General features: G+C 36.7%; 1 protein-coding gene across 8 annotated transcripts in view; it reads left to right on the forward strand.

Moving 5' to 3' along the window:
- Positions 1-26,225, forward strand: part of LOC5567168 (beta-amyloid-like protein) — a 319,312-nt gene that overhangs the window by 183,466 nt on the left and 109,621 nt on the right. The window lies entirely within an intron of this gene.

Genomic DNA, 26,225 nt, shown 5'->3' on the forward strand with positions numbered 1-26,225 from the left:
CCAGCACTAATTTTCGACCCATTCATACGATTTTGGCCTATTTTATACTTATCATCCCATAGTAGAAACTCATTCTTCAAACTATAGAAAAAGAAATTTTCTAAAGAGAGCAAGTAAATTCGACGGATTGTTAGTTTCTACAACTTTGCTGAAGAAAGCATGCCGTTAACTTTAAAATCTTGTGAGATACAAGCAATTTTTGAGCTTGTTAAGTGTATTTTTGAAGTGAATTTTCTCAATTTACAAAAATTACGTTCTCCCAGTTTTTGCAGCAAATTTTGCCTATTGTATGGCCTTTTTAATGCCACTAAAAGAAAAATTTTATCGAACCAACTCCATTAGTTATAAGCATCTGAAGATTGCATAGTTTTTCACTTAAATTTGCTTATAAATTCAAAATCACAAGAGTAACACGCTTGCGATAATCAGCAAAAATGTGTATCTTTACTTCCTCTGCAACTCTTCTGAAGACCACATTCACGTAAAACTGAAAATAACAAAGTTAGATCAAAATAACTGATTTTTTGGGTCCACCCTTAGTTAAAACTTTCAAAATCAATCTTCTTCTTCTTCTTTCTAGCATTACGTCCTCACTGGGACAGAACCTGCTTCTCAGCTTAGTGTTCTTATGAGCACTTCCACAGTTATTAACTGAGAGCTTACTGTGCCAATGACCATTTTTGCATGCGTATATCGTGTGGCAGGTACGAAGATACTCTATGCCCTGGGAAGTCGAGAAAATTTCCAACCCGAAAAGATCCTCGACCGGTGGGATTCGAACCCACGACCCTCAGCTTGGTCTTGCTGAATAGCTGCGCGTTTACCGCTACGGCTATCTGGGCCCCTCAAAATCAATCTACTTAGCTCAAATGAAGAGTTAGATCAAAAGTGTCTTCGACAAAGTTGTTCAAAATAACATTTTCTAAAAGTTTGCAGAAGAGCGCAGCCACAAACTTCATCAAACTTGAGTCACAATTTTAACTTAAATGAGGCCACCCTATTCTACTTTTTTTTTTAAAAGATGCAAAACTCAATTACGAACAACTTCTCTGAAGACATCGAACGTCTAAAATCGACGAGAACAGAGAAAACACTTTTTCCGGCTAATTTGTCGATTCGGTCCATTGTGCAATGGAGAATTACACTTCGGAGTATGTTCTGTCCAATCCCCCCCGCAAAGTGACAGATAACGCAATTTTCACGTACCTACTTTCAACGTAAACAATGGGGTCATCCACCGCTGCCGGCATGATTTTTCACTATGACTGAGCAGAATTTTGTTTCGTTGTTGACGGATGCAAAAATCATCAAGGATTAGCACCAAATGAACTAAACAGCGCATCAATTCACAAATTCATTCATTCATATATGTTCATGAAAATATTGAATTACTCATTAGGGCTATGTTTGCGGAAAATAATACCACGAGAAATGCTGTTCCATAAAGTGATAATAGTACATTTGTTTTTGACCATTATACTTTATAAACTTATAGGGCTCGATTCGATATTGACGCATTTGCTCAAAAGAAAACGCGGCCTCCTCCAGAGAAAAGGAACAACCGCAGTTTTGCTCCCTTTTTACTTCATTCTCATGGAAGAAAACAATGCAGTATTTCATCGAACGCAGTAGTTCCTTTGCTAGACCTTTAACCGCATGAAATTTTGAGAAAATGTGTGTTTTTGGAAAATTTACAACAGCCGCGAGGTGTATTATACCCAACGGACTAGTCAATATTAAGCAAAAAAAAATGCGCTTTTATCTCGGTTCTGCGTTATTTACAATACAGCCTAACTGAATTTGGGGATTGCTTTGATGCTCTCAAAATAAGACACGGGCAGTAATTTATAAAAGTATTTATTTGAACGGGTTTCAATTGGATCACATATTTTTTCATGAACACTTAAATGAGTTCTTCAGCACACTTCGCAGGACAAAGCACTGAAAAGGTCAAACATCCAGATAAACTTAATTTTGAATTGGAATTTTGGAGGGTTCCACGCACTCTTACAACGCTAGGATACCTCCTCAAATTTAAGGCCCATAAAACATAGGATAGCTAAGCATTTTGCAAAGCTTAGAAATAAGGAGATTTGAGTTAATTTTTAAACTTTTTAGCTTGCATAAATTGCGATTCCTGATTCGTTAAAAAATCAGTACCGACTTATTTGAAAATGATCGTCCATAGTGTTGCGTTAGGTAGGATAAGGAGAGGCATCATTAAATTAGGGTTTTGTTCTTCTTCGTCGTAAGCGCTACTATTCGTCGTATCAAACTTTATATGTTCCACTACGGCGGATATTCAAACTTACCTGCAACATAGATTCATTATCCATGTGTAATTTTGTGAAAGCTGTTATGGTTTGTACACTTGTACACCAAAAATGCAATAAAACTACTGTATTTTGGTAAATAACTTCAGTTCAACTATCCACTTTGCACTTTTTCACCGAAATCGCATGGACGAACACGATTTGAGAGAAATGCTTAGCGATCGACTGAGCCACACCACTTTCCAACACAAGTTTCTTCCCGCCCCCGTGGGTGACTTACTTCGTCGGGCACTTATTTTCACTATGGAAAACCTTCGTACTTCTTCACTGAAAGATTTCATTCCAATCACACGCCGTAAAACTTCAATAAATCACCAAATTTTACGAAATTTCCTCAACCGCCGCGTATAATTGAGAATGTAAACAAAGTTTAATCCGTCGTACTGAGAAAAAAAAAAGCTTGTGCGCATCAATGTGTGCGCGACGCTCGATGTAAAAATACGGTTTCTTTGATTGTGTTGTTTTCGCTGTACTGTGAGCAAATGCCATAATTGTACGGTCAAAAGGAATGGTGTTCATATGTTTGGGCTGAATTTTGATAACGAACAATGAATTTTAAAGGAAATTAGTATATTCCATCATGCTGAAGGAATGGAGGGAGATGCCAGTAGATCTAAATATTCTAGTAAAACACGTTGAGACGAATCTGGAAACTGAATGCGACGGAGTTGAAAACGATACGACGGACTGAGAATACGGTAAGATGCATTTTCTTTGCATTATTTCCAAAAAGAGATCAAGATTTATCAAAATGTTATTGTACAATGCTAAAGCCGTTTTGAGAAAGAATTGTTTGGCATCGGTTTGTGTCAGCATCATTCACTGCAATACTGGGAAAATTGCAGTTCTCACTGATCAATGCTTAATACGATGGATACTAGCACATCACCCTAGTTTGTTAACATGCACATGATCATTTTCTTCTCGAAATAAATACTTTTTCTGTTTGTTGATATTTTCTATTGGCAATCCTTGTTGTTATTATTGCCGACAGATGTAAAATTAAACAACTAACAAAAAATCCGGAAGATGGCTGCTCCGGAGGCACAACAAGAAATACTCAATCTAATTACATATATGTATTGTTAGCGGTGATCACTGATGTTACAAATGCCAAACAAAAATTGTGAATCTTTTTTTATTATTTTCTTCAAGCATAATTCTAATTTACGCCCTATTTCGAATGCACCCCATGATTTCATTGAGTTTGACAGTACCACTGACCAAATTTGTTTGGTACACTGACATTGTACTGCAGCTGTCATGATGGTCCCGGGTTGGTTCTGTCTCAAGCACAAATAAACCATTTCTTATTCAATTCAGCGACGCTTTATCCATTTATTTTTTTAATATCATAACACCTCTAATTTTCAAGATATAAGATTTTGAACCCACAATTACTAATTAACAATTTCAGTCATTTTAAGCGTGAGAATGATCGTGAGCATAGATGATCGTACAATTCGTAGTTGCTACTCCGTGCTTGAGCAGAACAGTCAAAGTTGCACAGAGATTTAATGAGCGGGACTTAGCTGATCATTCTCAATGTGCTCAAATCGAGAGCTCAAATTTTAAAAGCCAATAATGGAGCCGGCCATGTCCTTACAGCTATCGAGGAAGGGAAGGAATGTTAGTTAGTCAACCGTTGTTACTAGAAACCGAGTATATCTCTGCATCTCCACAGTTGACATGGAAAGGATATTAGGTTAGTGGGATAAGGTAGAGATCTGCGAGTCACCAATGTTTGGTGATGCGATCTATGATATAATGACCCTTAACCGGATTCGCGATATTATTCGATAATCGCATTGTACGCCGAACAAACGTGCATCACTCGCTCTCGCAAGAGCAAGCGACGCGATCAATAGATCAAACATTACTAACCATCCGCAGTGCTTTTTCACTTCTCTACGCGAACGAGGCGGGACATGAACAAGCGAAAAGGTCGAAAGACCAAACACCACTCTATTTAACGATTTCAGTAATTTTAACACAAATTAATGGTAACACATCAGCAAACTTCAGTTTTTTTATGCACAAAAGTTGTTTTTAATAGGTACTTTATAAAAGCAATGTTTCTAGCCATATATCCTTCCTCGTCTTTTCTACTTAACATTTCGTTCCAACTGGGGCAGAGTCTGCTTCTCAATATTTGTTCTTATGCCACTAGGCTAAGGAAGGACACATCTTGCCATATAAAAGAAACGAAAATTTTTGTGTTGAGATATCAGGAATAATAAAAAATCGATTTAATCGTTCAAGACACGATGATGAATAGCTGTTCAATTTTAATAACCTTAAGGTGAAGATGAATCGAAGCCAAAGTTCAAATTTTCAAGAGCATGGATCTGGATAATCAAACATTCGATTGAGTTGAAAACCTAATCGATTGGTAACCACCAGCTAGTGATCAATCGATTAAGCTTTTAGCTCAATCGGATGTTTGATTATCCGTGAGTATTGTTTGATCCTTCGACCTGGTTGCTTGCTCCTGCGGGGGCAAGCGACGGGGGCAGGATCAGTCATGTCGCGCGTCGTTAGCGTACGACGGTGGAATAGTATCGCGGATCGCGTTAGTAGTGTTTGATCCTTTGATCTCGTCGCTTGCTCCTGTGGGGGCGGGCGACGAACACTTGTTCGGCGTTCAATACGTTTATCGAGTAATATCGTGAATCCGGTTAGACGCATTAATTTCAAATTATGTACTTATCGTTTACCAAAACGAATCCTTTACCCAACCCTCTCCCATATCTAAACTCACAGTGTCTACTTGTGGAAGTGCAGAGGACTCCTCGGCTTCTATAAAGCAAGTAGCACGTCTATTTCGCAAAATTTAGTTTTATTTCGTTTGTTATTTTTATTCAATTAAATGATATAGAATGATCCTAAAGCCAATTTTCGCCTCATTGGATTCCTGGTAGGATTGGCAGCACCATCTAAAATATCGCATACCCTTAGCCTGTCACAAAATTCGAACAAAGGCAGAGGCTCTTATCTGACCGCTTTCGTTATGATTGAGTGGATGCTGATAATGACTCATCCTGTCTGCTCGGCTAACGGGTAGGCCGCTTGGCCAGGATAACACCATGATACAGTGTTGCGATGTGCCACCAAAGGACTGCCCGACAATGGTGTTGATGATGATTGTGTGGCCCTCTTTGAATTTAAATGTCGGAAACAGTTTGTTAACACGTTTGATTTTGTTTGAGATTGATCTTAACACGTATGTATGTGTATCACAATGCTCGGCCCTTCTATCTCTATATCACGGCCCATTTGCATAATGTTGCCGAGGACAAGTGTGCGACAGTTTGGAAAATTCACTCGTCGTTCCTCAGTCGGTTGAGTTTGAGTATACGTACAGATAGTGTATAGAGTAATGTGGGGCAAAGGTTCGAAACTAACTTGTCTCAGAAGATATCTTCTTCTTCTTCTTCTTCTTCTTCTTCTTCTTCTTCTTCTTCTTCTTCTTCTTCTTCTTCTTCTTCTTCTTCTTCTTCTTCTTCTTCTTCTTCTTCTTCTTCTTCTTCTTCTTCTTCTTCTTCTTCTTCTTCTTCTTCTTCTTCTTCTTCTTCTTCTTCTTCTTCTTCTTCTTCTTCTTCTTCTTCTTCTTCTTCTTCTTCTTCTTCTTCTTTCTTCTTCTTCTTCTTCTTCTTCTTCTTCTTCTTCTTCTTCTTCTTATTCTTCTTATTCTTCTTTCTTCTTCTTCTTCTTCTTCTTCTTCTTCTTCTTCTTCTTCTTCTCCTCCTTCTTCTTCTTCTTCTTCTTCTTCTTCTTCTTCTTATTCTTCTTCTTCTTCTTCTTCTTCTTCTTCTTCTTCATGGCATCACGTCCTCATTGGGACAGATCATGCTTCTCAGCTTAGTGTTCAATGAGCACTTCCACAGTTATTAACTGAAAGCTTTATTTGCCAAAGTTGCCATTTTCGCATTATATCATGTGGCAGGCACGAGGATACTTTATGCTCAGGGAAGTCAAGGAAATTTCCATTACGAAAAGATCCTGGACCGATCGGGAATTGAACCCAGACACCTTCAGCACGGCTTTGCTTTGTAGCCGTGGACTCTTAACACGCAGCTATGGAAGGCCCCTTCAGAAGATATCTGCTGAACTTAAAAGTTTCATTTGTTTAGACGTAAGGAGAGATCTCCCAGTACCAGACACCAAAGCCGATAACTTCAAAATTCCGAAATTATTTGTTTTATATGATCTTGTTACCCATTTATGATAAATACTATCATCTTTGTTTATAATAAATGAACGGTATGGTGAAAAAATGAAAACAAGGAAATCTAGTAATATTCTTAGCGTTATATTATAAACAAATGTAGAATGCTAAATGCTGAATTATTCATAATAAGTATAACGCAAAGAATATTACTAGAGCTCCTTGTATTCATTTTTTTTTTTACTATACCATTCATTTATTATTATTATTATTATTATTATTATATATTTACTATATATCGTAATGCTTGTTGTTTAAGTTAAAGTTAAATTTATTAAGTTTGTGTCTGGCAAAAGCTCACCTTATTAGATTTCAAACATACACAGTGTTGCCAGCTATTCTTTATCGTATGCTTAAAAGACCCACTGCAAACTTTTCCCCAAATTACTCTACACAACACCAGCGGGGTGTGAGATAAATCCCATTTAACTCGTTTTCCGTCTCGCGTTGAACGGGATAACCTGCCGCCGAGTCCACTGACTGTGAAGGGATCCTATAGTAGTGAGCTGTATTTCTGCACAATTTAAATGTTATTGTTATGCAAATCGAACACACAGCTCTGGAAAATCTGTTACTCAAAGCGGAGTGCATTTCGAGTTCAGCCGGCAGTGGCATAAATTTTGTAATGCACTCTCTGGAAGTATTGTTCCGGACTTGTCCCTATGAAGCTAAGCTGAGTTGAGTCGAGTAGGAAAACGATGGTCAGATAAAATTATTTATCGCTCCGGTGCACGAGATTAGGGAGAAAATATAGCTTTATTCAGTAAAAACCAGTTATTATAGAAAACCTTGCAAGTTACTGTTGCCGATTGATTAAAATTTCTCCGAGTAGTTTAAGCCATGTAGTAAATTGCATAGTAATAAGAAGCTTGAATGGTAGCTGCCTGAGAGCTTTAGGCTTGAAAAATACATTAACACAAAGACTTACTATAAAATGCACCTACTGCCCATGTTTCAAAATGCAATCAAAGTGTTTTCAAATAATCACAATATTGTCAAATTGAAGCTCCTTGATGAATTGTAAAAAATCTTAATTTCAAATGCATGATTATATCAATAAATCTCAACTTTCTGTTCCTTGCAACATATAAAAGTCAAATTATCAGCAAGTGTTAAGGTTGCTATTAAGTATCATTAACTGCGTTAAAAAAGTGATAAAAATGTTTAGAAAGCTGGAAACACTTTCAAAGAATTGAAGTCTAAAGTAGCTCAATAGTCTGAAGTCACTAAATGAAAACAAATTCTCAATGAACTTAAAATTAATTCGAAATACTAACTTAGCATTGCTTTGATGAACTACTGTGCATTGGCCATGACGGCTATTTAGTCCCAGTTATTCATTCAAATTCATCAGTATTGCTGGAATAAAAAAACACAGTTTAATATAAAACATATTGCCCAAATTTGGTTTTTATCCTCCTTCACAAATGTTCTGATGATGTCCTGTATTTTGAGAGGATTCCACATTACAAAAACGTAAAAGATGATAATGACGATCAAAACTACCGAAAACACGAAAACCTACCAAATTGTCATTAATCTGGACAAATTTTGAAAATGGCTAAAGAGGTCTTGGGATTTTTCTCGGAAACGTTGCTGTTGAGCCCTTTTCAGCCCACCCACACAAACTAACACATCTATCAGGAAGATTGGTGTTAGCTCTTAATAATATTGGTATTGGTGAGCGTGATCGAGTTGAATTGGGCTCAACAGCGTCTTTCCATTATTTACCAATGTCGATATGCCCTTTTCTAATGTATTTTACTTTTAAAGATTTTTTTTTTGTGCACTTTACATCAGTTGAAAAGTTTTCTAAAAGAAACACAATAATATTGTGAACGCATAACCTCACATTTGTTAAGCGTTCATTTCATTTTGGCTCAGCCTAACATTTGCTTTCATTTGTCTTGAAATATTGAGTTCCATTGTATATTAAGAGCAAAGTGAGCAGTGCTGGGAATGGTAATAGTAGTAGGCTTGAATTTAGAAACACTCACGTGGATTTTCCCAGTACAGTAGTTCAAAAAAATGAATCTCATCAAGTAGCCTATATTGGATGCATGAATTTTATAAATCGATAGTATCATTGAAAGCTCTAAATGTGGGAAATGCTGAGGGAAATAGAACATTTTTCTACAGTAACGCAACGGGTGTTTTGCTATTTTCAAGGCTTTTTGCCTACAGCAGCGATGGGCATAAGATTCACTAGCTTGGCTACTGTTGAGTGAATTAGATTAGAGATTTTTCCCAACTCTGATAGTGTAGGAACGAAATCCGTACAGGATCAAAATCCGTACACTTCATGCAAAAAGTAGGCGTTTTGTATGAAGTAGACGGATTTAGACTCATTTCTTAGGTTTACTGATTTTGATCCCGCACGGTATTGAAAATTTGAAATAATAAAAATAAACGAGAATTTTTCGGTATATAAATTTAAATAGATACAAATATGGATTGGATTTCTACAAGGCGCAAGCCTTAGAAATGATTGATGACAGTATTCCAATCGAACGCTATGTTCAACAAATTTGCTCCTCACAAACAGAAGTCCCGTTGACCACGAGAAAAATAAACGAAACCCTCACCCCCTAAAACAGTGAAACCATCAAAACCGAAATCAACAATCATTTCCATCGAAAACCCCTACAAGCGAACACCAAACACAATCTGTTGGGTGACCAATGTCAGAGGGCGTAGAATGAGTTCTTCTTGTTTTACCATTTAACCCCCTTGAGGGCAATCATCAGCGGTAGGAAACCAGTCAGTGAGGCTACCGGAGAGCATAGCTGTCAACTGGAATTAATTGCACGGCTTGGATCATAGCTTTCAGCCCAGCTTCCCCCAGCAAGCCTCACAGAACAAAACGTACGTTCTGCAATTGGTTGCGTTTACCGTTCGTGAGCAAACATAAATTGAGGTCCAGCGAAAATTAGGAAACTCTCGGTGCCTCAGTATTGGCCTCTTCGGTTCGATTCATGCCGACTCACACCTCGAAGCACTACATACAGGAGGGGATTTTATAATAATTATTCGAAAGATGTTTACCCGAATTTAACACTTAGCCAAATGCCATTTACCCAGTCCCAGAAAAATACTAGAAAAGGGGCTATGATTTTTTTCTTGGCTTCGAGTGTAGACTCCGGTCTGACAAACTTCGAGTCTTTAATCATCTGCTCCAATTTCCGCTACTGTTGTGAGTGGCTTAGACTTTTACTGTGAATTGTTTAATTACCAGAAAATACTACCCTAGCCATACAAACAAGAAGAGACTAGGGTTCAAATAGGTAGACCTTTTTCCGTAATGCACCACAAAAAGGTGATCTACCCGCGTACTGGACTATTCGGGGAAAAGTCGCATGCGAGTGAATGTCGTTCGAGTAGATGTCTTTCGGATAAATATTTTTCGGGCATTTGTTGTACAATCACAGAGGACACTCTCCGAGGTGTGTTTTTTGCGTCGCCAATAAAGGCCGATGGAAGCAGTACGCAGATAGGCACAAAACCGGACATGAACCCAACGATGAGGCTGAGAACGTCCGGTGCCATTTGGATGGCGTGAATGCGATACAAGAAAACAAGCACTTTATGATAAAATTAATGACGCTTTCGATTTTAAAATTCCGGGCAATTAAGCAGTGCTGTTAGGCTGGAGCACATGCTGTTAATGACATTTCAAATCATTTTGGTGGGAGCCAAAATTTATCGCTTTTTGATGAGGAAGTCCACTCCGGTGGGACCATAGGTTGTGACAAATTGTACGAGAGCATTCCTAGTGGGTGTTCGCAATGTTCAAAATTGTGTCACATACAAAAGAGGCATAAATGGAACAATTAGAGTAAGGTGGGGCAAAAGTTCGACCTTAGTGGTATAATCAAAGTTTACAGAAAAATAATAGCAGTTGAAACAAAATAAATACCGTACAGTGAACCTTCAACATATTGGCTATAATTTTGCTGAACATACTTGTATCAAAATATTTACCCATTTTTAGTTATAACAGTTTCAAAATTGATTGTCTTATACGAACTTTTGCCCCACCGGTGGGGCAAGAGTTCGAATCAAGTGTGGGGCAAAAGTTCGCTGCCTCAAACACTTAATATAGATACTTTTATGACGGGCATACCTTATACCAGCCGTAAACCTATGTTTTGCGGAAAATACACACTAAATTTTTATCAAAAAATTGCCCAAAGCAGGGTTAATTGTATTAGAGTAAAGTGGGGCAAAAGTTCGAGTGGGGTAAGAGTTTCTTTTTAAGATTTCTAGCTCAATTCAAAACAAATCTTATAAATGTCCTGGTGGTTCGAAAGCTATTCAAGTAAGAAACTTTCAATCCAAATATCTCAAAAATCGATTGAGATTTGGAAAAGTTATGGCTATTTGTTGTTTTTCGACGTGAATATTGTAATTTTTGGTCAAACTTTCGTTGCATGGAACCAATTGAAGATAAAATCTTTTTCAATATTTTATGTAAGGGCGTTTCTAGGCCTATCATAAGGTTGCTTTGAGGTGTACTAGTTTTTGCATAAATGCTTGAAAACAATTTTTGGCCCATAGTGGGGCAAAAGTTCGAATCAGCGGGGCAAAAGTTCGACCCATGTATAAAATCACGGAAAAATTTGCAAATTGCCTAAAATCCACATATTATCTTCAAATTTAGTAAAATTTGTCTGATCGTGTGAAAATTGTCACCAAAATTTCACATTTCCACTTAGTTTTGCGAAAAAACTGCTATTTTCAAGTATATAACACATAACCCGGTTTTAGGCATTTTTTTCAAGAAAATTTAGTGTGTATTTTTCGTCAAACTTAAGTTTACGGCTGGTGTAAAGTATGCCTGTCATAAAAGGATCGATATTTTGTGTTTTAGCCAGCGAACTTTTGCCCCACACTAGATTCGAACTCTTGCCCCACCGGTGGGGCAAAAGTTCGAATAAGACAATCAATTTTGAAACTGTTATAACTAGAAATGGGTAAATATTTTGACACAAGTTTGTTCAGCAAAATTATAGCCAATATGTTATAGGTTCACTGTATGGTATTTGTTTTGTTTCAACTGCTATTGTTTTCCTGTAAACTTTGATTATACCACTAAGGTCGAACTTTTGCCCCACCTTACTCTATATCCAAAAATAGCGTTTTTCGTGGAATTAAGTAAAATGTAAAATTTTGGTAACATTTTTCACACAATCAGGCAAATTGCGCGAAATTTGAAGATAATATGCGGATTTTAGGCAATATTCAAATTTTTCCGTGAGTTTATACATGGGTCGAACTTTTGCCCCGCTGATTCGAACTTTTGCCCCACTATGGGCCAAAATTTGTTTCCAAGCATTTATGCAAAAACTAATACACCTTAAAGCAACCTTATGATAGGCCTAGACACGCCCTCACATAAAATATTGAAAAGAAATTTAATCTTCAATTGGTTCCATGCAATAAAAGTTTTACCAAAAATTACAATATTTACGTCGAAAAACAACAAATAGCCATAACTTTTCCAAATCTCAATCGATTTTTATGATATTTGAAGTGAAAGTCTCTTACTTGCATAGCATTCGAACCACCATGACATTTATAAGTTTTGTTTTGAATTGAGCTAGAAATCTTAAAAAGAAACTCTTACCCCACTCGAACTTTTGCCCCACTTTACTCTATTTCGTAATTTACGAGGTGGCCAATTTTGAAGCATTATGGCGGAATGAGGTGCAAAATAGCTAAAACTATTATAGATGATAATATTTGACATTATTTTCTAAATAAAGATTTCTGAACTTGTGGTCTTGCTTGGGGGGTTCCCTAAGCCGAGTGTTAAAACACCGCGGCTACATAGCAAAGCCATGCTGAAGGTGTCTGGTTTCGATTTCCGGTTGGTCCAGGATCTTTTCGTAATGGAAATTTCCTTGACTTCCCTGGGCATAGAGTATCATCGTACCTGCCACACGATATACGAATGCAAAAATGGCAACTTAAGCAAAGAAAGCTCTCAGTAATAAATGCGGAGGTGCTCATAAGAACACTAAGCTGAGAAGCCAGCTCGGTCCCAGTGGGGACGTTAATGCAAAAAAGAAGAAGAACACTTAGCTGAATAGCAGGCTCTGTCCCAGTGAGAACGTAATGCCAAGAAGAAGAAGATGAACGTACATAAATATTGATTTTCATCGTTTGTCTGCTTATCTGGAAAATGACCGATTACTTTGCTAACACCTTATTGAAATCTGAACCGATAATAATCGTTTGCAACGTCATGCCAGTCAGAAAATGTGCAGTTATGTAGAAAAAATGACCAGTTATCTGCCATTCGACCTCAATGATGTCCGACAACGGACCATAAATTTCCTGTGACCGTGCCGTCGACATTTGGCCAGGTATTACATGTCCAATTTATAATACGTTGGCAGTGGCACATTAGCCGCCATTGGTGCGTGCTGGATTGTATGACATGTCTTCCTACAAGTGTAATGACAGTGTGCATAGCATATGAGGTACACCTAAAAAGAATGTGTTAAATAATGCTGCATGTTAAAAGTTCAACCGTTCTGAAACATTCAAAGGGGGTTATTTATCTTTTCTTAGCTCTGCTCATAGGTGCGTAGCTGAACTGCAAGATAATGCTGAAGACCACTTAAGGCTGATATTTGCGGCAAACTTTTGTTTTGGGTGTACGAAAACGATTTTATCCTACCTTTGCAAATCGAACAAATGGGCGTCTAGGCGGTGGGATCAAATGGTATTGGCAACTGTCCCGGACGTGATATTTGAAAGCACGACGTTGTTTGAATAATGCGTTTGTGTGTCAGGATGCTTATGAGTTTCCATGTGCGCATACAGGGGATGAGTATTGTTATGAGTGGTCATCAGATTGTTAGGCGATATACTTATCAGTATGAATGGAAAAGCTGCTCCACGATATTATTGAATGGTTGTAGGTTCTCAGGAAGGCAAACATTAAAATTTTATTCTCCAAAAAGATACCACGAAAAATAGTTTTGTACATTTACGTATTTTCGTCAATCTAAGCCGATGCCACGTTTCTTGTGCAATTTTCTCGGATATCAGCAGACAAATTACGTGTTTGTCTGTTTACATTTATGCGCTGATTAATCCTCTATCGATTTAAACCAATATAATTGTTAAAAGCTTTTTGGAAACTTTTTTACAACGCATCGAACAGCTGTTGTTAGTATGACTATTATCGGCAGCCTAATTTTCTGCTGCAGTTTTTCCATAAAAATTGCAGGTGATGCTCTTCGGCAGCTCCAAATCAGCCGCATTTTGAGGTGAATTCATTTAAATTGATCACATCTTCAGCGAAATGGTTTGTTCAGTCTCGGAAATCTCGTCAGTGGGGAGCTGGCACAATAAATAATCATATGAATGTGTTCATTTGGGTGTTTTGATAGAAAATTTAGTACTGTGTATTTGGCGTTTGAAATTTGGTTGCCGAAAATAGTCATATGGTATCGAAGCTGTTAATCACCCTATGTATCGTTTCCAAAAAATATATTTTCCAGTTACTATTAAGTCTGCATTCCACGCAAACAAGCTAATGGAAGCTTCTACCAGGCAGATGAACGGGAACGTTTAGCTTACCCGTCATAGTGTAGGTCATCGGGATTGTATGAGCCGGATAACCTTTAGAATTTGAAAAAGTTTTATATTCGCAAATGACGGGGGCAACCATAAGTCCAACATTTGGGATTGTCCTTACCGCAAACAAATCTCTGAGGCACATACTAGGCAGATCAACGGCAACGTTTCGTTATTTTTTTGTAGCCGGAATTCCCAAAGCAAAATCTCCAACAAATCTCTCATGCTCATGCTCATTGACAAACTAATTTTCTTCCGTAGGATAACCGTTTGACCCCGTTCTTACTCCCATGTTATCCTTCAACTTCTCTTCCTACGGGTAACCGTTCTATTTTTTTTTTTTTTCAAATCAAATGGAAACACCCCTACTTGTGCCGTCACTGGTAACTTTCATTCCACGTCTTCATCAATGGAAAATCCCAACAAGAAATCATCAGAAAATGCACCTATTTCTAGTAAAAAGTCTTTCTCTGATTTTGATCTTTTAACTGAACAATTGAATCAAATGAATAATGCAATGTTCAAAAACACCACAATGGTTGGAGCAATTCAAGTTTGGTAAAATTGACTAATATAATAGTATTTGATAGCGGTTATCTTATGGATCCAAATATTTTTTATATATTTTGAATTGGAATGCTCGTTTTTTAAATGGTGAAGAGGACGAGCTGTTTGATTTTTCTAGCAGTCAATAACATACCTATAGCTATTATTACTGGAACTGAGTTGAATACTGGATTAAAACTTAAGGACTGTACATTATATAAAGTGGATTGTTTATGGTATATATTTTTTTTTTTATTAATTGATAAACTCGTTATCGATTTTCTTTGCACCGTTTAACTATTGTTCTACAATGTTAAGAAAATATAAAATCTTACAAAATGTTTTTGGTTGATGAACTGAACAGTTTTTCCATAACTGTTTGTCAAAATTAAGCATTATTTTTCGCATAACAAATATCCTTATTTTTATGAATAAATTGTATGTTGGTATCCTTTACTCCTCTACTAAAGGTTGAGTTTTGAATAAATCAATGATATTCCAACATTCTCTGACACTAGGTCACTCTGGTGATGGCAAAATTTGCTGATACACCATTCTTTTACTACAAACAAAAAATAAAAATAAAAAGCGTGATAAAAATTGGTTGAGATTACAAAAAAAAGAATAGAAGAGAGCTAAATCGTGAGTTTTAACCAATTCTAAAGTATAAATTCTACTCTTTCTGGTCGTCAATCTCATACTTTCAAAATCAAGTCCGCATATTTATCGATTTACAGCAACTTGTAATATTTCTCAGAATATTTTGATCGGTAATCTCAGAATAACATGTTATGCAAATAATACATGGAAAATAAATTCTATTTCATTACATAAATGTTCCATTTTTGATTATTGTAATTGTGCTTTGAAAGGTCGTCTGAAAATATTGCATTTGTTTTTTTTTTCAAATTATTTTTGTTCTATGGCTGTATCGGTCATGTGACTCAAAGGTAAAAGGAGTCTATAGAAGCAAATGATGGAAACGAATAGGTGCATAGGCGTCGCAAGGGAGCGACAAGATTGAAATTTAATTAGGTGGTGAAAATTGAGCAAGCCATTTTAAAGTCAGTAAGCATCGAAGCGTCCTGTATTTTGCCTAGCTTCTCTACTGGAAAAGGGTTGGCTCAAAGCTTTGAGCCTTGCTACCAACACAGGCAAAATACAGGAGGCTTCAATGTGCTCTAATATTTTACAAATCTGAACAAAAACGGGCAGTTTTGACAGGATAATGCAGAACTTCACCATTTTAACACACAGTATTGATGATTAGGGGTTGCGATGAGCATTAATATAGTTCATTGATAAAGGCTACTTGATTGCAGACTCCAATAAACCAATACGGTTTATTTATTTATTTACTGCTTTAGTCAACAGGTTAAGTTCCCACCCCAATGACAATTGATCTTAAGTCTAAGAGCACAAAAAATCGAAACAAACATTTCACATGAATTAACATAAAAATTGTTCAAAACTACTCTTATTTGTTCCACGCGATACATTAAAATTAAACACATGATAACAACTATTAAACGCATGGGACATGCTACGCATTGGTTCGTAAAGGCCATAATTTGTTCTAGAGGAAGGAATGTTTAGAAATGAATGAAACCGGAGATTTCGGCGACGAGTGTTGATGTCAAATGAACTGAGCAGCAGAGGGCTATCTATTGATCCTTGCAAAAGGTCAGAGCACGCCTTTGCTACATTGCGTCTAGGTTCAAGAAGGCCCAGATCAATAAGTTTGCAGCGGCTTTCACAGCTTGGCAAGTTCAATGGATCTCTCCACCTAAGTCGGCGGATGGCGAAGCGCACGAATTTGCGTTGAACGGCCTCAATTCGTTGAATCTCGTTCCTGTAGAATGGTGACCATACAACCGATGAGTATTCCAGGATAGGGCGTAGAATTGAGCAGTATAAAGCTTTCAGGCAATACACATCGGTGAACTTTTTGCTGTGAAGCGAAACAGAAAACCCAGCTGTGCAGAAGCTTTCGAGACGATGTAAGCAACATGATCCTTAAACGTCAGCTTAGTGTCGAACAGAACGCCTAAGTCCTTCACCGTAGTTACACGTTGCAGTTCGACACCAGCCAAACCATAATTAAACTGTAGAAGTGTGCGTCTGCGGCCAAATGAAATCACTGAGCACTTGGACACATTTAGGGACATCCTGTTGATATTACACCATTCTGCGAATATTTACAACTGATGTTGCAAAAACTCAAAATCTTGCGGTTTGTTGATTGTGCAGTAAAGCTTTATACCATCAGCGTAAGAAAGTTTTAGGCAGTCCAGAATAAAGTTGACATCGCAAGTCAAATTGATTGTCGTTAAATTACACAAACTGAACATAACTTACATTAGACAACGGACACACGCAACACAACCAATGGCCCAGTGAAAAATGTATCGTTTGACGAAAAGTTTTCTCCGACTGGAGCGGGAATCGAACCCACACACCCTAAACGACTGAGGCCGCTAGCCGCACGGCTACGAAGCCCACACCAGATTTGCGATCAAATGTTTGTTTAGGTAGCAAACTCAAATGAATATTTACAGTTTTCTGTGCTTTTAATTGCCAAAATCTTAACAGTGAAATGATTGTGGTACATATTCCCGCATCCTCAAAATAGGGCTTTTTGGTTAGAAACTCTATTTTTGGAAGTTTCATGAAAAAGCGTATGACAGCTTGTATAAGATTCTTCAGTAACCTATTGATCTTCATGTTGAGAAGGGGTGGGTGCTCAAACATCAAGATCCCTGTAAACATGGTGAGAGACCTTGCGTGGCGTGGGAATTGTCCGCCATTTCAGCCTTTTCCCGCTTCCTGTGTGGAGATTTCCAAATTTTCAATAAATTTCAAAGTTTTGCTGGACATCTTTACCTACCTCTTGAAGCAACTAATGGTATCTATTTGGTAACGAAAAAAGCGTGGACAGAAAGGGGTCCAAAATTGGTTTTAAACGGATATCTCAACATCCAAATGAGCTAGAAGGCTGGTGTCTTCGGCAAAGTTATTCAGCAGATCAAGGACTATCTGGCGATGAAAAATCTGATTGAGAATTCATCCGCTAGATGGCACAAGTGGAAAATTTTGTTCAATCATCTGTATCTAAAGATCCTTATTAGCTAGAAGGTTGGAGTCTTCGGCAAAGCTGTTCAGTAGATCATGGGCTATCTGACAGTGAAAATTCTGATTGGAAATTCATCCGCTTCATTGCGAGTAAATGGTTGTAGTACAAACAGTTCAAATTTAATATAAGTAAAACTAAATTAAATTTACTAAATTCATGGAATCGAACCATTGTAGACGTTTCAATACAAATGGATGAGGAAACAATTGATCGCGTGCACGAGATTCAATATTTTGGCGTGATAATGAAAGATAACCCTTCATACGCTGAACATGCCTTCCGAAGACATCGACCTTCTAGCTTTCAAGGTTCTTCAAATACAGACAATTGAAGAACATTTGCTACTTACGCCACCTAGTGGATAAATTCTCATTCAGGCCCTTTACCACCAGATAGCCTTCAATCTGGTGAATAACTTTGCCGAAGAAACCAACATTCTAGCTGTGAAACATCTTGAGATACAGACAATTGAAGAATATTTATCACTAGCGCCAGCTAGAGGGAAAATTCTCAATCAGACTCTTCTTCGTCAGATGGTCCTTGAACTACTGAAAAACTTTATCGAAGACACCAACCTGCTAGCTTTTGAAGATCTTGAGATAAAGACAATTGAAGAAAATTTGCCACTAGTGCCACCTAGCGGATAAATTCTCATGCAGACTCTTTACCACCAGATAGCCCTTGCTCTGCTGAACACATTTGCTGAAGACACCAACCTTCTAGCTAATAAGGATCTTGAGATACAGATGATTCAATAAAATTGGTTACTAGTGCCATCTAGCGGACGAATTCTCAATCAATAACTTTACCGAAGACACCAACCTTCTAGCTCATTTGGATGTTGAGATATCCGTTCAAAACCAATGTTGGACCCTTCCTGTCCATGCCTTTTCCGTTACCAAGAGAGTGGGGAGGGGTCAGGGGAGATGTCTCACTCAAGGATTGTAAGACCAATTAGCCGCATTAACTTCAACATTTATTTCAAATTAATTAGTCTACTAGTTTACGAATTGTGCTTATTTAAAAATTCAAGGTTCGTCTCGGGATTTTAAGGCTTAAATATTGAGTTCAACTCCTCTTGATGTGCCAACCAAGGAATGAATCCTGAGATAGTTGAAAGAATCTTTCACTTATCACTCTCCGTAACAACCATGAATTGCAGCACATCAAACCTGGACCAAACCTGGAGAACACTATTGGTATCAGTTGCTCGAGGATTGTTTATCGTGCCCGTGAAATAAAAACCTTCCCCCAATAGTAAACAAGAGAGAAAAAAGACTTTATCATCGCTCTCTCTTAGGGGCGCTCTTCCACTGCTCCTGTTTATCAAGCTTGTTTCAACAACTTCCGAATTATTATCGATAATGGATCACTACAGATGAGATGTTTTCCTTCACATACTTTGATCGAGCTTCTCAATCAGCATGAAATGTTCTATGTTTTTTTTCTGGAGGTTGTCGTATTCGATTGAATGGAACCTATTCCAGGGAACGGATTTTTGCATAAATTCTGAGTCATTACGTTCTGGGGAACATCATTGGGAAGACAGGGATTCTAGAATTTGACAAACAATCAAATTGATCAAAGAAGAACAGTCTGTTCTAAATCCCTAAAACGTTCATCATAAAAGCAATAATAACTAGAATAGGCAATTCCATGTTGGAATGATTTTAGAATGCTCGAACTGAATCACGGCACTGCCGCAAATCATTCGGCTGTCGACAAGGCACCGAAAAAAAAATGCCAAAATTGACAGCTCTCAGGAGGCACACTTCCGTAATTCACGCTCTGCATGTCTTTTTGTTGGAATAATCCACAATCCAAAAATGGAAAATAAAATAAAATCATGAGCCACACGCTCATACATTTATTGATGATGCCGCCTTTGTGCACTTTACTACCGGTAGCACGCAAATTGCGGATCGATTGCTCAAGGGATGAATTATTCATTGAACATTTTCATTAAAAACATATTTCCCAAATAATTGCCATTTATGACGCATTTTCGACAAGAGATCGATTAAAGGTGATGCACGGGGTCTGATTTTGTCCAAAAATAATGAATTTTGTCTTCAAGCAGCAAATTGAAACTTCTAACACCGCTTTGAAAATCCAATCCGGGAAAGTGCTTAACGAGCTTAAAATGTGCTTCGGAAATTAAAAACGATTCAAAACTTTGCCCACCCGGGATGTCAGTTTTAGCCTCGCCGACATGCCGCCATTTGTCTTCGGGAGTAATTTATGGCGCATCCTTGCCTAAAGGAGTATTTCTCAAGAAAACGCACTTTCCTTGCTCGAAGGTCCTTCGTGGAATATCCCGCTCCTGCTGGCTGTATACATTTAAGGCAACTCCGCACTTCAGTCGGGGGGAAAAAGTTTTTCCTCATTTCATCTTGCGCTTCCACTTTTAGGTTAATTAGATGCCAGGAGGATGCAGTTGGTTGCATTTTGTGCACAACACTTTCCCAAAGCAAAGAAGCGGGAAGGTCCAGTTTGGTTCGCTCAAGTGGAATATCTTCTTTCTGTTGCTATTCGGGCAAGCAATGAAAGTTGCACGGGATATAAAAGTCTTGCTTCATAACAGTCAGAGTATGATTCATGGGACTACGATCGGAAGCATTCGTTTGAAAAATGGAATTGGAAAGCATTACTAAGCGAAATTTTCCGTTTGAATTTGAGTGTACAAACTATCCCATTTGTATGACTGTGCACTGTAGAGGGTCAACTTATTTTAGCCATTTTTGTTTATATCCATTCTGAAATGATTAACATAACTTTTTATGAATTTAACTTTTTATTCTAAACGTTGAAAATAGTTTTTAATGAAAATTTCTTGGGGATTATCCATTACACGTTTGGACAAATAATTTAAAACAAACAGATTATTGCACTTTTAAATCACTAAAAAAAATAATTTGGAATTATGTTCTACAAATCTTTCGTTTTACTTATAACAGTTTTTTTTTATTTGTAGAGGATTGGATTTTTATTTGAAGAGGATCTTTCAATTGTGGAATTAACGGCTATGCAGACTTGGGATGATTAAAACGAGTTTTATTTTAACCTCACGTTTCGACATGAGGATTGTCATGGGCGTAGCCTAAGGGGGTCAGGAGAGGGCCGTTGCACCCCCCCCCCCCCCCCCCCACCTGACTGACGAAAAAAACAATCAAGTGGCTTGCTACTTAGGTGCATATAAATATTTTCTCGAATTTTTAAAAGCTCTTCAGAATTCATGTTAACGTAAAATTGCGCTATGATGACGCACTTTATCAACAGTTTATTATGGATGTTGGGGATGTTTTTTTTCCAAACATCTATGAGTTATCTCGAAATAGAGTAGACCAGAAATTACTCGAGAAATTTGCCAATGAATCCAACAAAAGATAACTCATATTTGCCAGAAAATCTTCATTGGATTCCTTTTTATTGTTTGCTTTTTTTTTTAGATTGTTCAAATAATTGCTGCAATAATCATTCTGATAATTGGATCCAAAAAACGTCTTTGGGAGTAACTCGATTTTCTCAATCGAGCCTCAGCAATCTTAGAAATTTTCTGTCTCTCAAATTTTTTCTACAAGTTTCTTTGGTTTCATCTGAGAATTTCTAAAACTATTTCAGAAAGCATTTCTCTCAAGACCCTTCCAAAAATTAATCTCTGGATTGTTTCAGTAATTTAAGCAAAGAACATATTTTGAAGTTTGTAGAGATTCCTTCATGTATAAATCTAAGATCACTTTCGATAATTCTTCTCCATATTTTTAGAAAATTTCATCAAGCGTTCCTTCTAAAACTTGATTGGAAATCACACTCTTAATTACGCTTAAGGAACTACATTTTTAAAAGAATCGATTCATGTTTTTTGTCAGATATCTGTAGTAATCCGTCCAGATATTTTTTTAGATATTAATCATGATAACTCTTTCACGATTTTGCCTTCAACAAATCCATGAAGTTCTTTACTAACCTGCGACTTACAAAAAGATAGTTTTGATTAACCTCTGAGATCTCCTTCAAGAACTCTTTTGGAAACACTTACAGAAATCCCATTATGTTTCTGGAATTAATCAATTATTAAAGCCCAACCAGGAATTCCACTAAGAACGTTTGCAAACAATTCTTAGGCTGGAGTTCTTGAAAAAAAAAAATACTCAATTTTTTTCCAGTAATTTGCTTTGATTAGTTTTGAGATATTATCCTAGCAGTTTCTATAGGAATGCTAATTAGACTTCTTCCGCAAAGTTTGCAAAATTTTTCAAATAATTGGAAATCGTTGAGGAATTTGTGCAGTATTCCAAGTGATTTTCCGTAAGATTTGTTTAAAATATTTATTTTCAGAATTCCTTCAAATATTGACACAGGGTAAACATTTGCATAAACATAGATCAAAGGGGAAAAAATCTGGACTTCATTCAGTGCTTCCTTTGGATTTAATATTTTTAATTATAATTTATGTATAAATATCTCTAAGAACTCTACCAAATATGAATCCAAAGAAAATTTCTCAACACAAAAAAAAAATCAGAATAATTTCTTTGCAGTCTTTCTGAAATAATTTCTGAAGTATTTCTAGAAGAAATCCCTGAATATACTTTTGTGTATATCCAAAAATCAATCTGCAAAAGGAAGGAAGTTTTTCAAGATATAACTTTCTTAATTCTATAAATTTCTGCAAGAGTTATTCTTTAAAAAAAAAACGCTGGAAAATCCTTGGAGGAATTCCAAAAAGAATTTATTTAGTATTTTTTGAAGAAATTCCTGATTTTTTTCAGGAATTCTTTGAAAAAGTCATTTTGAAATCAACGCATAAGATGCTGGACATATCTTTTGAATCATGCTCAAAGAAATTTTAAGAAGAGCTCTTGAGAAAAAAAAACTATTAGATGTTTCTAAGATAGGGGAAGTGGTGTTAAAATGAACATCTTGCCTTTTACCGAGAAAAAACAAATTTCGATGCATTTTTATCACGCACGGACAATTTATAGCATAAATCAAAGTGTTCGAGTTGATACGTAGGTTAATTGAAGTGAATATATCAACGAAAACTAAGATTTTAGAAAACCACGTTTGAAAATTAGAACTGACGTAACTTTTAGCTTGGAAAACTTGGGGTTTTTCAGTGAGGTGAATCGTTATGATATGAGGTCAAATCTGATACCTATATAATTCTTTTTGAATGGGTTACAATCATTAATGGATATATTTCCGGTAAAGCAATAAAAATTCTGAGAAATATTTGTTTAGCTCACATTTTTTGCATGATGTTCATTTTACCACCAACAGCTGTTCATTTTACCCACATACTGCAGGTAAAATGAACATTTACATCGTTTTATGCTAGCGACAAAAATATGTGAAAATTCAGCTATTTTAGTCTGAATTCGTGTCACTGCTAGAGATAACATCCCTGTTTTTGATGTTGTGGGATAGAACTATACAAATTCTTCTTTTTTCTATCAGAAACAAGATGATTTCCTTAAGGTGTTCATTTTACCACCCCTTCCCCTAATAATCCACAGGGTAGCTTTTATATCAATCTATGCAGGAATTTTGGTGAGCAAGGAGTAATTCTTGATTCTTAGGGTCATTGTAGGTCTTGATTCCGAAAAAAAAAATCAGGAAAGAATTTTTGAAACAACATCAAGGAATTTTACAGTTTTTTCATAGATATCCCTGAAAATTTTTTTGGAAAAATTATGAAAAAATCTGACAGTTTTCGTCCAGAAAAATGGGTAGAAGAATCCTTGATAGAATTGTGAAACATGTATAGCAGAAAAAAACATGTGAAAAGTAGGGGTAATACCTTAAAAATATCTTGAAAATATCCCAAGGAACCTAAATTGATAAAATTTCAAAGAAATTTTTGAAGCTGTTTTGAATTTATCCCTGAAATAAACATTTACAGTATTCTTGGAAGAATTACTATAAAAAAATGAAACCCTGAGAGAATTTAATAGGCAATATCCGAAGAAATTTGTTGAAAATTTGAATTTATCATTTGTGGGACTCTTAGAAAAATACTTAGAGGAATCTTTGAAGTTGATTACGGAGGAATTTTTGCAATAAATATCATGAACTTGTTTTTTTTTAAGTTTTGCTTTTAATGAACGACATACCGTTTTGATTCATATAACGGACACTTAAGGACTCAGGGAAATATAACCCAGCATAGAGCATACAAAATAAATCATTCTGTATGATTCCTTAGCGCAATCGAGCGTCGGAAGCCCTTTACTTTCGAGCGGTGGGTGAAGAATACGCTTCCGCAACTTCAATAATTTTAAATAAATCAAAATGTGTGGCCTTTTCATGATTCTTATTCCGGACGCTTCCTCACTTTTGCCTCATATTCCGGACACTTTGAATCGAATTCCGGACAGCTCATGATAATCATTAATGGAATAGTCAAATCATCAATCGAAATCGTTAAACCACCAAAGAGACATCCAAGGTAGTTGGGCATTATAAATTTTCAAAGATATTTATGGAAAAAGTTTACTAAAACGAGCCTTGAAATTGAGAACTTTTGAACAGCAAAAATTGAAACATTTCGCGTGAAATGTTTCCCATACAAGGTATAGTGTCCGGAATTTGAAGCTGTCCGCAATATGAATCAAAACGGTAACTAGAGGAAAAACTGAAATCCTGAAAAAAAAAACTTTTGGAATCGAGAGACATTTTCTTGGTAAATTTATAATATTATTTCTTAAAGAATATACTATTTTTTCGTTAACCTAATTTGGGATGTCTGCAGAAATTCGTGAGTATGTTTTGGAAGAAACTTTTGATGCACATGTTACTCTGAAAACAAATTGAACAAAGACGTATTTTAACCCCCCTTTTCTACTGTGAATGAAAAAGATAGATGGTTGTCCTTCATCGTTCAACGTTTCATGTAAGGTACCGAGGTTGTGTATAATAATCGTTTTCGTGTAAAATTCATGAATTAATTTTCAACATCGCTCGCCCTTCCCTGACGGGAACTCTGGCTTCGCTCATGGCGGTTGTGTCTTCCTCAGGGGAACTGTGATTTGTTTAATTATTAATAGTGTTTCACAAATTTGTGTTACTTGACTTTCATTAATTTGTCGGTCTAGCTTTAACTATCCTATGAAGAGCAATACAAGTAGAATCAGATTTGTTGGAACGAATCAAATTTGTTACCCGTGAAAATTTATGAGTGATCGAATGTCTGTGTCGGAATTGGAATGGTCCTTTTTCAAAAATTGAATTTTCATTTATGTGAACTAACATTCTGTTCAAAATGACCTTTTCATAAGAATTACTGATAGAAGAAAGCAAACTGATTGTACGATAGCTAAAAGCTTTTGCAGCATATTTGTTCGGTACAACCTTGACATTTTATTATTTTTCAGCTAAGGCTGATGAGAAACTTTCTAGAAGTTTCTTGATGGCGATGCAAAATATTCCATCATTGTCAGAGGCTTTCATATTTTTGATTTTTTTTTTATTAGTCTCCCAGAAATATATATACTATTGATTGAGAATGCTTTCGAATGCCTTAGTAACTGATTTTAAATTAGACTTGCATGCCCTAAATTAAAATTGTGCACGCTTCCAAACTGCATAGCAAGTGTTTTAACTTGCTGTTCGCAATATGTTTGAATATGAAATTTCTCAGTTGGACCATGGCGTTTAAGTTATTTTTGAAATTATCTAATATTTTGAAAAAAAAAAAAAACACTCAGGGACCTATTTTGGCATTGAAGGGGAAAAGAAATTATCACTTCTTAAATAATTTCTTTTCCCGAGTAGTGTTTGATGCTTCGACCTTGACGCCTGCTCCTGCGGGGGCGAGCGATGAGGGCAGGATCAAACATGTCGCGCGTCGGGTTCGCGTAGTAGTGATAAAGTGCCGTGATCGCTTAGTAGTGTTTGATCTATTGATCGCGTCGCTTGCTCTTGCGAGGGCGAGCGATGAACACTTGTCCGGCATACAATGCGATTATCGAATTATTTCGCGAATCCGATTGAACGTAATTATATCGTGGATCGCATACAAACATTGGTGACTCCCAGATCTCTACCTTACTCACTAACCCAATATCCTTTCCATGACAACCGTGGAAATGCAGAGGTTATCTCGGTCTCTAGTAACAACGGGTTCGCGTAGTGGTGACCGTCTCTTCCCTGATGACCGTAAGGACGTAGCCGGTGCCGTTATTGACTTTTAAAATTTGAGCTCTCGATTTGTGCACATTGAAGGATGGTAAGCTAATCTCAAGCCCCATTCATTAATTCCCTGTGCTACTTCAGTTGTTCCGGTCAATCACGGAGTAGCAACTACGAATTGTACCGTCATCTATGCTTATGCTTTTTAAATAATTTCTTTTCCTCTTCAATGCCGGAATAGGCTTCTGAGTTTTTTTTTTTT

Source organism: Aedes aegypti, chromosome 3 (genome assembly GCF_002204515.2).
Source record: "Aedes aegypti strain LVP_AGWG chromosome 3, AaegL5.0 Primary Assembly, whole genome shotgun sequence".
Taxonomy (NCBI): Eukaryota; Metazoa; Arthropoda; class Insecta; order Diptera; family Culicidae; genus Aedes; species Aedes aegypti.